The 14,242-nt window shown below is 45.4% G+C and overlaps 1 protein-coding gene across 3 annotated transcripts in view; it reads right to left on the reverse strand.

Annotated features, from left to right (window-relative positions):
- LOC108501548 overlaps window positions 1–14,242 on the reverse strand; it is a 53,879-nt gene that overhangs the window by 39,013 nt on the left and 624 nt on the right. The window lies entirely within an intron of this gene.

The following is a 14,242-nucleotide window of genomic DNA, read 5'->3' on the forward strand; positions in this document are numbered from 1 at the left end:
GCACTGAATTTATCACCATGGCTGTAAACAATTCATTCTTAGCATTGCTTGTGTCCAGCCTCTTTCCTCTTCAGCAGTTCATCTTCCCTCTCCTAAAATACATGATAGCAAAAGCAGCTACAGAGATTTCTGCCTTCCTTGCTGTAAAGTGCAGCTATGCTATATCTGATCATGTCCTCATGCCAATGTAAGTTCTCTGAATACAGGAATAATCAGAGCTGGAAGTAGCCATGGCAGAAATGGGTTTGGGCTGAATGGTCTGCTTCTCTCCAGTAAAAAATGCATGTCCTGGGTACAGGAGGGATAAGGACTATAAGTGCTAAACCTTCTAAACGACATGGGCTGGAGAAATACCCTGCCCTGAGAAACCTGCAGTTTACAGAGGAAAAGAGAAAGAAGAAAATGGGTCCTTCTCACCTCTTTATGCAATGCAGCACAATATAATAAAAATAAATTCTATAGGGGGCATACAGCACCTTTTTGCCTTTGACTCCCTTATGAGATTGGTTACTATTTGGCCAGAGAAGCAGAAGCAAAAAACAGAATAAGCAATTTTGACATTGATAACAAACAGAGAGAAGCATGTTCCTATCTATTCAAGAGATGTACAGAAAATGCTACAAGTGCTTCAGTGTCAGAAAGTATTTTCTGTTGATGAGTTTGAGCAAAAGCTGAGGGAAAGACAGGTTACAGCGGTCACCAGACCAGCTCAGTGTTTGCTGTGGGAGCTCTTGCACTGTGAAGAAGGTTATCAGCAGCCTGGGCAAGATGTCTGCAGTGTACTGAGAGATGCTGCTTGTGTGTGCATTAACAGGTGTGCATGTGTTACATAGATGACTGATCCATGTAGGTGCTTTCTAAATGGGATTGGTTCATAAACACCACAATCTGCCTGCTCTGGAGAAACATTAGAAATATTAGAGACATAAGAACAATTTAATGAGAGTGAGTCTGTGTAAAAGATGGGAAGTGCCTCTCTCAGCTGCCTTGGGCGTCCAGCTCATCTGTTTGAAGGGTTACACTCTGCTCTGGGGGTCAGCATGTAGCAGCTGAGTCCATTTCTGTAGATGCAAAGCCATCTTCCCAGTGTAAAGACAGAGCTCTGTGACCTCCTGAGAGATGGGGGAGTTCTGTTGCCTCTTCTGCCCACTGTAGATCCACCCCAAATTAGCACCGTCTGCTACTAATCTCTTGTTTACTATCAAGGCCCTCAGGTATGTAAACCTGGACCAAACAGAAAAGGCCACAGGAAATAATGGGCTTACCTCATCATATCCCAGCTGGCAGCACTGCTGAGATCATGGTGGAAAACTTGATTTATTAAAATTGATGAAGGAACTGGCTAGTCTTGAATAATTCATTATGTATCAGCTGCTGCTGAGGTAACAGGAGCTCAGCAAGATCCTCTTTAGCACTGCACAGTGCCTAAAATCTTTAAATAAGATGAAGTCGAAGATTGTCTAGTTAAAGATTGAAGGGTTTTCTCCATGTGAAGTGAGGCCCCGATTCCTGTTGCTGAGGTCATCCAGCTGTGAAAATCACCAAGTTCTCTCAAATGGAAGCCAGCCTGCTAACATCACTGATATTTGCCAGGGCATGAAGCATTCTGCCTCAGCCATCAACTTCTGCAGAATATAATGGCTCAATTTCTCACAATTCTTACTGAAATCAGGTTTAGTTTTCGATATTTTTCCATAAGCTAGGGATGTCTCAGGGTGTTGGCTTGGTTTTCTGATCATTATGTCTGAAAATAAATCAGCTAGACACGCAAAGAAGTAGGCACTACCATCTGAGTAGGCAGATCTTAAGGTCCAATCTCTGCTGCTGCTCAGGGCTTTTGTCAGCACCAGCAGAATCAAATTACCCACACACAGACGGGGCAGTGTCAGAGCTGGATTTTGGAAGCATGTCAGAAGCCCTGGAACAGAATCCTGCTAACTTAATCTGGTGCCACTTGATGAAACAAGGGCTCTTTTTCAACTCTGCTGAAGTCAAGGGTAAAACCTTTGATAAATGTGTAAAAGCAGCAGCAAAATCAGACACTGTAATTAGATGGCTGATACTCCTCTTCCTGTATGTCCTCCTGCAGAGGTCAGAAGAACTGTAATTAATAAACAGGAAAAACAGATAAATGGAATGAACACGGTCCTGCCTCCCAGCTGCTGATATGGGGGTCTCCTAATGCAGTCACAACACTCTCCACTATCCACAGCTAGAGACCTGAAGTCCATCACTTCCTCTCTTTCCAACTGGTGACGACGGGAACTGGCCCACAGGCCAGTACTGTTCTCAGCTCCAGCTCTGGTGTGCATTGCCTTCCTTTGTCCCCCACCAGGCATCTGGGAATTTGTGAGGTGCTGATGGCACAGCACCTCTGGATCATTAAGACGGTTGGACAAGACAGCCTTTGACTTAAGATCCTGATGAATACAGAGAGATCCTGATGCCTTGTTGATTTTCTCCAGCCAGATTTTATTTCCAGATATATTTCTGCTGCAGCCAGAGCAGATGATTTTAGCCAGGCCTCAGTATCTGAAGTATTTTGGTAGAAGTACTCTGATGTACCACTGGCATCATGAGACATTTGCCCTAGCCACAGAAGACTGCCAGTTTCCTCTCCTCTCCAAAAATACTGCTTCATCAATCACTTGTGAGAGTGTTTTAAAAATTAAAGCCAACTCCCCTTGCCTTGAAATGGAGGCAGCACTTTCTCCTCTTGCTGTTAATAGCCTCTCTGTGGGAGGTCTCAGGACAGTGATTTACACTCCTGAGCTTTTTGTGGACATAGGTTAACATCATTTGGAGAACCACAAACTGAAGTTTTGACTTTTCACCCCAAGTGTGTGAATGAAGCAAATACTGCAACTCTCACAGCTGTGGAGTGGGAGATGCTGTGAACAGACTGTAACCTGGTAACATATGAGACTGACGTCTGGTCCCCTATCTCACCAGACAAGACACTTCAATTCCTGTGTTTCAGGTCTGCTATCTGTAAGAGGAGAAAATAAAACTACCTTCCAGCATCTGCAAGAACTCTCCTTGCATTCTCTGAGCACCAAGAAAAGTCAGGTAAGGTTTTGTAAAATTGAAGTATAGTTACTTGGAATTAACCAAACTCTGAGACCTGTGTTCAAATATCACAGCTTCAAGCCACTGCCTGAGCACAAGTTGGAATGGCTCCAGCTACCTCAAGGGACATGGTGCCTTCCCCTCTGAAGCAGTAAGGAAATGAAGGTATGTGGGCAAGGACAGGAATGTGGTATCAGAAGACCAGACCATGACCCATACATGCCTCTTTTTACACACCACCAGCATAACTGTGTGTGTGGCTGTGTCTTTGCAGCTGCTTTTGACCTTCATCATTGTTTTCTTCTCCTTTTCCTTCTTTCTTTCTTTTTTTTTTTTTTTTAATAGATAACAGACATCTGTCATCTTCTGGAAAGGGCATCTGACAAGTAATGATGTACAGTTGCTCTGGGAGCTGGTTTAGAAGGCGCAGTGCCCCTCTGACCTGCCAGACAACAGCAGTTGCTATGTGGCTTCCTTTGCTTTGGTCCTTCAGGAGACCAGCTGGTATTTACAGCATTTTCCCTAAGCAAGGCATCATCCCTGAGATACATTCAGGTGAGAGTGCTTCAGGGAATTCCAGCTGGGAGGTGAGAGTAAAGGATTTTATAATTAAAAAAACCTAACCACAAAACACCACACTACCAAAACCACAAAACCCCAAATCCTAGAGGATGTGCTGTTTCCTTTCAAGTGATTCTGTGAGGTAGGGACTGTAAGAGAAGTAGGGAAGCAAGAGTTTTACCAGTTCACATACAATCCCATTTTTTCCAGGAAGATATTAGAAGTCCATTTCAATGCAAACCATTTTGGGGAAGGGTGGAAGCTGAAGCCTGTTCAAACATTCACCTGGTTTCAGCTGGGATAGAATTAATTTCTCCACCTAAACAGTGAAAAAAAGTTAGAGAAGGGCACAAAGCAGCCTAGTTCTTATTCCAGGGGGAAAGGAAGGCAAACGAAGAGACATTTGCTATCCTGGGGTACATGTGAGGGAGGCAAGGGCCTTTCTCCCAGTTCTGCCCTCAGTGGTGTTTTGCTGAAGGCACACTCAGTACCCAGCTAAGTGTGAAACCTGGCTTTGTCTACACAGCAAAAAGAAGGAAAAAAAAGTTAAATGCTTTTTTATTTTCTCTAAGGATATGGTGGAACTAAGCCAAAAGTGTGTATTTGTACTGCTTTGCCTAAGGCAGCATAAGCATCTTCTCTAGTGAATCACTAGGTCCCCAAAGCTTTTGCTCCTCCTAAATGAATGCCAAGTATCCTGAGGAAATGCTGCCACGTACAAGGACACTGTGACACTGCTGGGATAATGCATGATGGGTGTCCATGGCTTAGGGTCTGCAGGATTCTGTCCCAAGCTCCCTAGGATGATGAGGTTTGGGATCTAATCCTCAGTATCTGACTTTTCATCAGTGTCCCAATTTACCTCTGTTTTTCTGCTTAGTGCTATTTTTTGGTCTTACATAAAGCCTTTTCCCAATCTTTCGCCCAGTATCTTTCAGGAAGCTGGTTAGAGAAGTTCCTCACTATTCAGGGGCCAACATGAGCAGGATGTTGGCAGGTAGGTGCACAGGATAGCTTTGGATGTGAAGGAAGACAGAAGATTGCTGCCACCGCAATGCTACAGACAAGTCATGCACAGCAAGGTTTGGAAATGAAACTTCTGCAAGATGGAGATAAAGGGGGCGGGGGCAAACCCACCCAGATATATCCGAGGCTTCCTTGCAGCTACAGCAACCACATTGACATGCACTAGATTAAGACAAGGCTCAACTGTTTTGATGTCAATTGGCTGGCTGCTTTAATTGGATATAGGCTTCTAAGTCCTGAAGTCAGCTGTGTGACAAGACAAACTGATATTTACCTCTTCACTGCTTTATCTTGGCTTGCCCAGTGCTGAAGGGTCAGTACACATGTTCTCATGTATTAGAACTGTCCACAGAGCTGATGGATTTTTTTGCAATTGAAGTTAAGTAACATTTTACATCTGAAGGGGCTGTTCAGACTCTGATTTTAGGCAAAGCTTCTCTGGCCTAGGTTCAGTTTCTGCTCCAAGGAACGCCTCTGACCATCAGCAGCAAACAGATAATCACTGAGCTGCTGGGCTACTCACTGGCAGAGCAATGACTGCACTGGGATACCCAATGGCCTCTGATTGATGATGTGACACCTCCATCACTCATGCAATGCAGTCAGTGTCCCTCTGGACTTACTGAGGGGCACAGCAGCCTCACGCTGTAAGGACACAAGGAGCTGGAGTATTTAGCTACCACAAAGCAGTGTTTTCACCATGGCTGAGGACAAGGAAGCTTTCTAAGATGAGTCTTGAAACACCAGGCTTCCTGCTGCAGTCCATGCCAGTGGGCTGGAATGCGGAGGGATTGCAGGGCTGCTGAGTCCAACTTCTGTTTTTCTCCTTTGGTTCTTTCCTATCCAAGATGATGTAGTATAAGAACACCATGGGGGATAGAAAACACCCCTGTGCTGCTTCTGAGCACAGCCCTGCCCCTCGAGCTGACTTGGTTAGGTGATGCACCAGGTCTGCAGCCAGGCCCAGAGAACCAACAGCAGGCAGGAGCAACAGGCTGTGTGGGGCAGTTAGCATGAGGTTCCAGACTAGGGCTGGCTGTGCACTTGCACCTATTCACTGGTACACCCAGCCTGGCTCCAGGGGTGTTTTTGAGTCTGTGGAGCAAATTCCAGCTAAAGGGGCTGCAGATTACCTTGCAGTCACCCCTCTTATAACACTGTCTCAGCCTCCTAATCTCAGCCTCTGGTAGGGCTTTGTACTGAGAGAACTCAGGCTCAGTTCCTCATCCCCATTACAGCTTCAATGACGTAAAAGCAGAAGAAAAAATACTTTAAATACTCTGCATCAAGGAGTGTTGGGTCTTTCTCCAAACAAAGTGGAGGAGGATCCCTCAGTAGGGTATAGTCCCACACAAGCTTTGCTGTCATGTTCCCTCACTGGGAGGGAGAATGTGAGGATAAGAGTCTCACTGCTGCTCCTCTTCCTGCTGCTTCCCCTTAACTACCCTGTGCTGATCATCCATGCTCTGCAGGCACGTGGGGACGGGGCCAAGAGGCTGCCACTGCCTTGAGAAAGGCTTCCTGGACAGGTGTGTGCTCAGAGGAGCACTGGTGGGAGATACCTCTGACTGCAGCTGTCCTCTCCTTGCAGGACAATTCCCCTCAGTGAGGACCATCCCCTGTGCCGAACACAGAAGTGGGTTCATCTGCATCCAATGATCATAAACCCATTCCCACACTCAGTGCACCAAACAGAAAGGAAGCCGGGAGACCTGGACTATTGCATAGGGAGAAGCAGTACCACAGGCTCGAGTTTATTCTCATTTACATGCACGTAAACAACCTGCTCAGAAGCAAGCAAAGGTGTCTGATTTTGGCTACTGCTGGAGTGAGGAGGACATTGCATGGGGTACAAAGGTACCAGGAGAAGCTACAGTGAAATCAGCCACCTCCTCAAGCCATTTACTGCATCACGAGGCAGAATGAATCAATAATATGTATCGACCTGGGAAAGTTAATCTGCATCCAGAGCATCATAACAAATTAAAAGGAAATAAAATCAGTACAATTCCACTGGCTCCCATTACTATCACAGTGGAGAGTAATTAAAATCCATGGGCCAAATTCAATGCTGGAAGATCTCTCCTGAAGCCAAAGGCACATATAAGGTCATTGTTCTTTCCAGATGCTTTGTGTTTCAAACAGCACCAGGAATGGCAAAATGGGCAGAGAGGATAGGGCAGAGCAAGAGTGGAACCTATTTAGGAGTCAGGCATTCAGCTCCTTGCTGTTCTTCATCTGGAATCATGCTGCATGCCTACTGCTTTGGTGCTTGATGCACTGAATCTCAGAAGCTCCAGGCATTTGTATGTGGGAACTCCTCTCTCCTCCCCACTCCTAAGCACAGCTACCTCTCCTACACACTTAGTTCCTACAGAAACTCCTTTTCCTACCACAGAGCACCCTCTGCTATGCTGTTGCCTGATAAGGCTCTTAACCCATCTTTCTGTGATTTTCTATAAACTCCTCATCTTTGACCCAGAGCTACAGCCACTTGCACTCCTATTACAGCTCTGCTCCAGCCCTGTGTTAATTATGACCTAGAGCTGTGCTATAAAGCAGGAATTCAACTTTAGGCAGTATCTGCTGCCTAAACCTTGGTACCTTGTCCCTCCATGAGGCCCCACTGCCCCACAGCCGGGGGGCTGTCAGCTCAGTCCAGCACCTGATTCTTGTTCAGTGGAAGGAGAATGTGTGAAGCACAGGAAGCACATCCCTCATCACCACACATAATTATCATGTGTCCAAATAATCAGCGTGAGGTGGGGACACAGCCACCACACTGGCACCCAGCAAGGCAAGCGATGGTGACAGCCAGTGGGACTGGGGAGGTGAATGCAAAGTCGGGTTCACAGGGCTCAGGGGCTGGAAATTGCCATCAAAGGAGAGAGGCAATGGATAGAACAAATCTATTTGGGGAAGTCCTATAGCCCGTGTGGAGCAAAAGATTAGATGTCAGCATCCTTTTTCAGCTTTCACCTCTATGAACCTCTTATCTCCTGTGACCACACCCTGTGCGTGGCTTCCACCTGTGGAAGCTACACCAATGTCAGCAGGATTATGCAGCTACTAAACACCATGTGTGGCAAACTCCAGCCTGCACACGTACGTTGCTGCTGAGGACTTTTACACATGGACATGTTTACCATACAGTAATTATGGTAATCCACAGAGATAATCCAAAGCGGGTTGTTAATGCTATTTTACAAATTGATGTACTGTGGTCCTGCAGGTGGAACCATGAACTAAGAGTTGTATTTCCAGATATACCATGATGTTGTTCACTGTCTGCAGAGGTGGACATCTCACTTGACCTGGCCTTACCTCGGTATGCCTTTCAAAAGTTCAGTCACTTTACTAACACATATCCTCCACATAACTGTGTTCAGATTCACCAATGAACAGCACAAAAGCCTCATTCTTACAAGTCTTCAGCGCCCATATTCACAGCCAAATTATCACAGAATGTGCTTCATCACTTCACCAAAAATAAGTGCTCACATCTTCCAAAATAATTCAGCAAGGAAAGCAGAGATGCTCTGGAAGTCTGCCCCTTAAATAAGCACCTATCTATGAGCCAGTCTCCTTAATTTCTCTAATTTCTATCTGAAATTAGCAGAACATCTCTACTGGTCCAGAAAGCCACAGATCCTAAGAATGGAAAGTATTTTTCTCTTTATGGTGAGGCAGGAACATAATTTGCAATTATGTGCTACTTATCATATACATATATATGTGTGTATTTGTGTGTATCATCTGTGTTTCCTATTAGCACAACTTTGATTTGATTTGCATAATATTTATACATTCTTCAAAGGGATTACTCTTTAATGTAGTGTTAGCTTGAGGCACAACTGGAGTTTTGACCTGAATATTACTTCACTCAAAAAGGACTGTGCTCTGACACGGTCTTTATATGAGGTGAGATACAGGTAAAAGCATGGCTCTTATGCAATGAGGAAATAAAGTCGCTGACTCTCATCCCTCTGGACAGGCCAGAGGGAGTAGGGAGCTTCTTCTCGTGGAGGTCAAAAGCCATCCTATTAAAAAAAAAAATCCAAGCTATGCAGTAACGCACACTGCACTGTCACAAGCACGGAGGGGATGGCTCATGTGGCTGTGGGCTGTGCTGGTGCCTGCAGTTTCTTCTAGCTGGGTTAGTTCTGTCTTATGGATTTACTTCATGCTACTGCTGTAATGAAGAAAAGCCTGAGGAGTGTGCTGAGAGCCAGAATTAGAAGTGTTGCAGAGTTATTGCTCTACTGCCTGCACGTGACCAGAAATAGTGCAGCACTGTGTAGACAAGCAGTGACTGTGTCCCTTGGGGATGTGGCTGTATGGCACCCAGCTAACGACAGAATCTGGAGAAAAGATCAGGAGATTCTCACTGAAAGACAGGACTGGCTGTGGAGTTAGTAGACCTGGTTTTCAGAGCCAGGAACGAGATGTCAACTCTTCCTATACCTACTGGAAGGTGTTCCTAGACTCCAGTGGCAGATCAAACAAGCAAGCTATGCACCTTAATCTTAAAAAGCTGATCAGCTCAGAGGCTGCTTATCTGTACAAAGGCTTCCATGGCCTACTCTTTCAAAACCAGATGTTCTTTCTCTTTCTTTTTTCTCCTGTGACTTTGCCTGATGTTTGTTCTCAATGATACTGAGCTTTCAGGGAAGCTGAACTACTGACTTGTGAGGTCTCCCTACTGCAGGTATGGCTTCTGCAAGCACAAAGCACCAATTTCCAAAATTGTATCTAGCCCCTAAACTAGGAAGAGAAGTGCTGCACTGGGGCTTACAGACAGATTATCTTGTGTTGTGGAAACCTGAGCCCTGACTGTCCACAGAGAACAGAGCTGTTGCAACAGCTGTGGTAAAAAATGGGGCACATCAGAGCAAAACAGTTAAGTACCACAAACCAGGACTCCTGAGGGAATGCTCTCATCTTCCTGTAATTGAGAGGTCTCAGTTCAGGCCTGAGTGTATTTTTCAGGTTAGACTACCACAGCACAGATTAGTAGTGAAACTGTATCGATCCTTCCTGGCTCTTACAAGGCACTTTTTTAAAAACAGTCTTTCAAGAGGGACCTCCTCTTGAGAGAGGTTGCTTCTGTCTACTCCTAGAAGCAGGTTGGAAGGATCAGCCACGCCACCATGAATGACAGGAGTATTTCAGCACAGAGCTGACTGATATCCCCAGGCATCAGTGTGCTGTTAGTCCAGGGGGCTCAGCTTGAATCCAGCCACGGCTGGTGTTAATTCTGCTCCAGCCAAACTCTAAACCACTGCTTTGCCTCTAGACCTGTCTGCAGAGTTTATTGAGCAAGATGCACAAGATGTAAAGATCCTCAAGATAAGCAAGGGCTTGATTAGAGGGAATTGGGTAGGCAAGTTGTCCTTGCAATAAGTACGAAGCCAGCAGTTGAATCTGTCAAAGCAGCTCCAGTGGGCTGTGACACTAGAAACTAACGTGTACACTTCTGTGCTAGGTCTGAATGGAGCTGCCTCTGCTCAGTGTCTGAGGGTCTTCATTTCCCTTTTTCCTGGGGGAAGAACCTTGCATAAAAAGTTAAGCTGTGTGTACTCTGAGTCTTGTGAATCCCTTCTTGTGGTCAAAGCCACTGTCATCTTTCAGTTGCTAACTGGCTTCCTAAACATGCCTACAGAAACAGTCAGATTGCTGTGTGGTAAACAAATTACTTCTGACGGGGTACTGCCAGCACTGCTCCCAGACGCCGGGGAAGCCACAAGATGGGCTGCACAGTGTCTGACTGGAGCAGCTCTAGCGCTGCATCCACAGCTACTGCAGTGTCAGGCTGCTTCTGCAAGCACTGACAAAGAACCAAGCTTGTAAACTCCCACTACCATCTGCTGAAGCTTCATATCCCAAAGGAAAAATGGATTTTTGCTTACACGTATATTTAAGCACTTCAGCAGCAGAGAAGACAAGGGCGTAGACACTCTCTCTGGCTAAAAACACAAAGCCATGTTTTTTCTTTATAAGAAAAAAAAAACTGCTGCTCCTTGACTTCCCATCTAGGACAGGAGATGGAGAAGGATTTCGAAAGCTTTAGAACCTTTCATTACTTCCTGGAGAGAAATCCTTAGGACAAGTATTGTTTAATTCCTGATCAGGTTATTTCTAGAATGTGAGGAAACTGTCTCAAACACAGGTTCCAAAGGTCTGCAGAGGGCCTCGAGTTGTTCCAGGCCCTGAGATGTTTCAAGGCAAAATGAATATCAGCAAACAGTGGAGATTTTTTTTCCATTTTCCCCTTGTGCTTCACCTTGAAGCAGCTGTTAGCAAAGCCAGAAAACTCCTTTGCCCCTCAGTGTATTTAACGCAGGCTTGGCAAAGGGACTGCAGTCTGTCAGCTCATGAATATGGGAATTGCCTAATTCTCCAGCTATTCTTATTACCTCAGCCTGAGGGTCCCAGCTTTCCATAACTAATTCCTGAAATCACAGACTTTCCACTGTCCTTGCTGTCCTTGAGCAGCAAATCGCTCCTCCTCATATAACTGATGCTGGTGCCTGCCGTGGTGCCACGGGTTTTCCCAGGGCCCTCCCCTAGCAGAGATGGCACTGTGGACAAGGCTACTGACTCCAGCACTCCTGTGCTGTTCCTGGAGTACTCACCCTTTGTTGCTGTAATTTACAGTAGGATGTTTGGAAAATAACAAATGCTGCATAGCCCTGTACATTGCTCAGGCTGGCTGAACAGCTCTGAAGCCTGGGCAGTGGGCTGCAGGCTGGCAGCAGTAATGCAATCCATCCCCAGCAGCAGAGGAGATCCCTCACCCTGTTCCTACAAGCTGCAAAGCTCCCTGCCTCCCTCCACATCCCACCTCATCTGTGACTCCCACAAAATCTCGGGATTTGCAGGGCCTCCCACCTGTCACTTCATTTTTCCCTCCTTGTCACACATGTTCTCAGTCTACCTTCCCTCTCTGTGCCCATGCACCAGTTTTCTACCTCTTCTGTTATTTTTCCTAATATCACTGATCCTGCCAGCCATGTCCATCCTCCCAAGCCCCAGAGCTAAAGCTGTTTCCGTGCTGGAAGGTGATAATGGCTGCCAGGAACCAGCTGTTAGGGCTGCTGCGAACTGCAAGGCAGATGGAAGCTGAGGCTGGGATAATTATGAAGCAGGGACTGCAGAACTTGAGGTTTCTTGGCTAAAGGTGCCTAGTTTATTCCCAGAGACAAATGGGCGTATCCTTTGAATGTCAGTGGGTGACATGGGAGCAGAAAAGTCATCAAACTGTGGACAGTTTCCAATCCTGGCTATGGAGCGCTGCATGTGATGCCTCCTCATCTCACAAACACCCACGGCTGCTGCTGCCAAGCTGCTCTGGACAAGGAGAATGTGCTCCTGCACTGCAGTGGCAGCTGAGGAAATCTCCATACTGGTTTCAAGGGCTGGATTTCTGCAGGGCACAGGCAGGTTAGAGCTTTTCTCATGGGCCAGGAAGCAGCTACAATAGCACGGACTGTATTGCATCAGGATCATGGCAAGGTGGGAAAAAACCCTATTAAGTTCTTCCTATTTGTTTTTTTAGGTTTTTTTTTCCCCTAGAGCTTGCCAAAAGGATAACTGCATCAGTGGAAAATAAAAACTGGATTATGTCTTTTAGCAGTTCATTTATTCTTTATATTTCCAAACTGGTCCATTCAGAAGCTGTAGCAGGAATCACCTTGGAAGTTCATAGTTTTGTAATCAGAACCTCCCTTTCAATTAGTCATGTTTTATGGCTGCAAACACAATAATTCCATCAATACTATGGAACAGTCATGTTGCATTTGCATTAACATAAATGAGTGCTGATGTGCCATAGAGCTAATCTGATATGACAGTAATTGGCTGATGCCCAGCCATGGAGGCCCTGGAGCTACACTTGCTGTCTCTCTAAAAGAACTGTCCTCTGAAACACTAGAAAGGAAATAAACTCTGATACCATATTTTGCCTGCCAGTAATCAACAATGCCTCTTGCACCTGCAGCACCAAGGTGTCTGAGGTTGGGGAGTAGTTACTTTGTTGGTTGGGGTGTAACAAAAGTGGAACTTGATCTTCTTGAAACTTAAATATTCAGAAACCAGGATTTCCAGAATACATCGTTAGCTAAATCAGACTCAGCAAGCACCAAGTGGATATTAAACTCAGAAAAGCCATAAAAGCATTCAATCTACTCCTTTCCTCTTTGACTACCAGGGGCTATATATCATCACCTAGTCTGCAGTAGGCTTTTCTTACACAGATGAAGTTTAAGAAGCTTAAAACTTTATAAATGCTTTGGGGCTAATGTTGTTGTCTTGTGCAGTGCTCTACGCACAGGGGCAAGCCTTAAATCTGAGACTGCAGCTGGGGTTCTCTGGTTAAAGGCCTTAAAGGAGATCAACATAAGCGATGCCTAAAGATGTGAATTAGATCTTAAACACAGCCCATCTCCTGTCTGGGCCCTGAAAGCAAGTGGACAGACTCAAAAACAAGCTAACAGGAGTCTTCACAGTTCCAGTCACAATAGGAACTGCTTATTTTGCTTTTGGAAATACACCCTTTCAAGAGTGTTAGTGAGGAGAGACCATCAAAGAGGCTATCAAAGAAACCACAGCCAATACCCAGGCTTTCTGTATTTGGCTCATCAGCTCTGTGCATGCTTTGCTGTCTGGCTGCACAATGCCTTGCCCAATGCAACCTTGTCCATGATGGAGCTCTTGGGTTCTACCAAGTACAAACCAAAGAAGAGAAACCTCTTTGAATCAGAAACCATTCTTCTCAATAGTATGGCACTAAAGGCATATAATTTTCAGCAATATGCAAGAGCAGTATCTCAAAATCCCAGAGCATATGTGGCCTGACAGTGCCCAAAACAGCTCTTGGAGCAGCCAGTGAAATTAGGAGAGAATTTTGTTAAAGGAGGTGGAAAAGAGCACCTTAAACAGAGGATCTGTGAGATGATGGCTTAGGTTCTGGATTTGACTTAAATCTTTCTAGGTCTCTGATCTGCTCCGTCATCTGTAAAATGGGATCAATAAAACCTTCCTGACTTGCACCAGTGCTCCCAGTCTTAATTGATGTCTGTGAAGCATTTTAAGAGTGAAAAAAACCATTACCAAGCCCTCAGGCCTTACTATAATACCAACAAACAACACAGAGTTGTTTAAAATGCTTTTCAGTGCCACAATGACTGGGAAATGAGGGAAGGCAAAAGTGTAGATGCGCCCAGCGCTGCTTTGCTGCAGTGTAAATGAAAATGGTAGGAGTAGGTTTTATAGATTTCCCTCCAGGGAATTCTGGTTTCAATAATGCTGTAAAACTTCTACCTCTATAAATTCAAACAGATGCCCTTCCTAACACCTCAGGTATCAAAACCTATTATGAATTCGGGATAATATATCTTGGAGTTGAAAACGTTATGAATCACATGGAAACGAATTAAGAAATGACTCACTCGGACCCTGCAGATGTAAAGAGCTTAGTGCTGCCCAGCCACCCCTTACAGCGACTGAACTCAGGCTAGTACCGTGCCGAGCACACGATACCCCACCTTGCACAGCAAAAAAGCCCCAGGCACCTCACAGGCTCTAT

The sequence above is a fragment of the Lepidothrix coronata genome, unplaced genomic scaffold, assembly GCF_001604755.1.
Source record: "Lepidothrix coronata isolate B3197 unplaced genomic scaffold, Lepidothrix_coronata-1.0 Scaffold103, whole genome shotgun sequence".
NCBI classification, from domain to species: domain Eukaryota; kingdom Metazoa; phylum Chordata; class Aves; order Passeriformes; family Pipridae; genus Lepidothrix; species Lepidothrix coronata.